Below are 3,508 nucleotides of genomic sequence, written 5' to 3' on the forward strand. Positions count from 1 at the left end.
TGCTGGTCTTGGTTCGGCCTGGGTTCGGGGAGTGATCTGAGGAATTCCCAGGCATGTGCGTGCGGAACGGCTGGTTCTGTTGGGACGGACCAGGGTGCGGCTGGGAAGAGTATGTATGAGAGAAGAAGACGAATTCTTGAGCGACGGGACGTTGGAGGGAGAGAGTGGCAAGATAGCAATAAAGTGAAGACGAAGTTTATGGAGAGTGGGTGGAGAGTGCGGAAAAAAGCTGTTCTTGTTGGCAAAAAAAAAGTCATGATGGCTGGCGTCGTGGACTGGTCTAGACGGAGAGGGGGGGCGGGAAGGCGAGTTGCGACTGTCAACGTTCGGGGGACACAAACGGACGGGGCATAGTCGAAGACTGAGGTGGTCAAATGTGGACGGGTGACCGAGGCAGCGAGATGCCGGTAGTGGTGGACTTTTTGGCGTTGTACTCAATACCTCGACGAATATGGTCTCGACGATGCAGAGAAATGTACCATGATTGTAGCGTGCCTCATAGACTGAAGTGCCTGGTGGAAAGTCAGGCAGGTAGGTACCTAGCTAGGTAGAGAGAGGGTGATCTCGGAGAGTGGGCCAGTTCAAAATGCAAGGGGATGGGGAGGGGCAGCCAGGGCAGGGCCGGCGACTAGAAGGGAAGTGGGTTGGTAATGATTAGACGAAGGCTATCTCCTTCTGGAATGCCCCAGCGAGGAAGAGGGAGGGGGGGTTCGTGGTCTCGTCTCGGGCTCTTTTTCCTACTTGTAAGCTGTCGTGCAATGACCATAACAAAGTGCATGCAAGCAGAAGGAAAATAAGCATATGACGGCTGACAAAACGGAGGGAGGCGGTGGCAGTGAGTAAAGAGTGACGGTGATAGATGATAGCTTAGGAAGCGACCCGAACATCGCGACGACGGTTGCCTGCGGTAGGCACGGCATGTACACCAGTGCACGCTCCAGCAACAGCAAAGCATGTCAAATAATTACCTACCTGGGCAGGAATCACAGGTGTTCAAAAGAGGGCCAGACACGAGCTGCTGGGTACCTAGCTTCTCGACTGGTGCTGTTGCTGGGTCTGAAGGTGTGCAACCCCAGGTACCTTTGGCGGGGAACCTCATGAACGAATCCACCATGGCCTCGTCCCAATCACTCTCTGCCTCTGTACACACAAACAGAGATCGCACTTGCACTTGACCTGATAAGTGGGCCTCGTTAGGGGCTGTTGCCGTTTGTTCAATTTGGCCGTGCTTGCCAGGAGGGGGCGGGCGGGGGCTGGCGACGCAGCAGCATCAGTTGCCCTCTGATCGGGGGTCCTTGGGGGGGGGGTCTTTGTGTGCGAACTTGGCGGTCTGCCGAGGGAAGGGAAGGAGTATTACACATTTGTTGCTGCAGGTGAGATGCAGGTGCGGGTGGAGGTGCAGTTGCAGCACAGGGCGGCAGGGCAAACGATGGCCACTGCTCATTACCTGCCCATTGCGCAGCATGTCAGTGGCCGACATGCAGCGAGCGACAACCAGCTTTGCCCACTGAAGCTGTGGCACTGTAAGTCGGCCACTGTGGATAGGACCAGCGGCGATAGGAAGTCGCCCAGCACGGCGTGCATGGCACCGAAGCAAGAGCAGGGGAGGAGGGATGGGAGGTGGAATAGGGCAAGACCGCCAGCCAGAGATGCCAAGCCGGCTTGCTCAGATCTGAAAGAGGGTCCTTCTTTGCGCCGCACTGTGGATACCAACTACGGGCCAACATGTCGGTACAGTGTCCGCGCCCTGAGCACGAGCCAGTTGCCAAGAAAATTTTCTCCCCTCTCCACATGGCCATCAACTGTGGAAAGTGGGCCCGGCCCTTGATGGCGACTGCTGATTCTCATCCGTCGATGTCATGTCCGCCAGCAGAGCAGTCCCAGCAGTCCCAGCGCCCCCCCAAGGCGGCATGGCTTGGTCAGACCGACCTCTCGCTCCCACCTTCGGCCAACTCCCGTTTTCGTCTCGCCGCTTCGTATTCTGCCGGCATCTACGACTTTGCCTGACCTCTTCTGATCAGAAGAGGAGGGCCATGCGCCCCCTCTCGCGCGGCCGACGCGCTCTGCGGACCCCGTTTCGAGTCAACGCTGCTCACCACCTACGAATGTGGCTCAGCCTGGCACTTTGCCCTACACCGGAAGAGGCGAGGTCAAACCAACCACGGCAGATAAAACGAGACAGCACTCGATCATTCAGGAGACCTACCCAAGACCGAAACTCCTTGGGTCGAGGTGTCTTGCTAGTCTAACCTGCTCTCCGCCTTAGCTTCAGACGATGCTGCTGCACCAGTAGCAAGCGCCAACTGGAAGGGGGCACACACCCACATCAGCAGGACTCGGACTAGGTGCCATGGGTAGGACCAGGACCATGACGGGCATTTGCGCTGGCGCTGCATGCTCACCATTTCACCGCTGCTTACACTAATTTCCCGTCTCGTGAGCTGGTCCGTCTACGCCAGCCAGGCATTGCAGTGCCCCTCCTCTCTGTTCGATGGACCCTTTCAAGGCCTTTCGGTCGCTCGTCTCGTACATCGTCACCTGTCATTACACGACAGAAACTGTACATATGAGGCATTTCTTGGCATCCCGACTCTTCTGTGCGACTCGCAGCTCCCCGGTCCCAGAGGGCCCTACCTGCAGCCAGAGCAACGTTTCAACCGACCAATTGGTTTTCATCCGGGTGGTCATCAACCCTCAGCCACGCTCCTTTGCCTCAGATCAGTGACATTGCATCTAACTGGTGACAGATGACTTGGCATCTGTACCCCCCCCCGCATCATGGATGGACGACTGCCTCACTGACCAGAGCTCTCCTCCACTGACGCTACCTCGTATGCATCACTTGAACACCAGCAGTCCTCGTCGGCTAGCCGCCAAAGCTAATGTGGCCAGGGAGCTGCCTCGCGCATGCAGCGACTTAACGTGCTATTCCGTTTCGAAAATTCCCTTTCTCTAGTCTTCGTCCCACGCAGAGTCGACTTCGGGGGCCGCGGGTAGAGAGGGGCATCGGCGCCAGGGTCGAGAGGGGCATCGCGTCACAGCTGTCAGTGTCTGGCTGTCTGTCTCCCGTGGACGTGGGCGGCCTCCCCGGTCGCCGGAGCCTCCAACCAACGTCCCTTTTGCCTCCACCCTGATCCGGCATCCACAGCATCACGCCCCGCTCCCTTCCCAGCCATCTTACCGTTGCGCAGCCCGAGAGCGCCGTAGCCGAAGCCGTACAGGACAACTTCAGACCACGCCGCAGACTACAATGACACGCCGCGACGCAGCACTACGTCTCCCAGAGTCGCCCTGTGATCAAGACAGGGACGTCATGAGGCTGCCGATCAGATCCCGAACTTCGTGCGGATCAACAATGATTCCCTCAGCACAGCACCTACATTCTTTCACCTTGCAAACGTACAAGAGGACTTTCGTAAGTTGTCATCGGCTTTTCTTTGCCCTGACTCGCCCGGAACGCCACCCTGGGACCACCCAAGAGCTGGGCCTTCCACAACAGAAATGGATT

This window comes from Verticillium alfalfae, genomic scaffold (genome assembly GCF_000150825.1).
Source record: "Verticillium alfalfae VaMs.102 supercont1.8 genomic scaffold, whole genome shotgun sequence".
Taxonomy (NCBI): domain Eukaryota; kingdom Fungi; phylum Ascomycota; class Sordariomycetes; order Glomerellales; family Plectosphaerellaceae; genus Verticillium; species Verticillium alfalfae.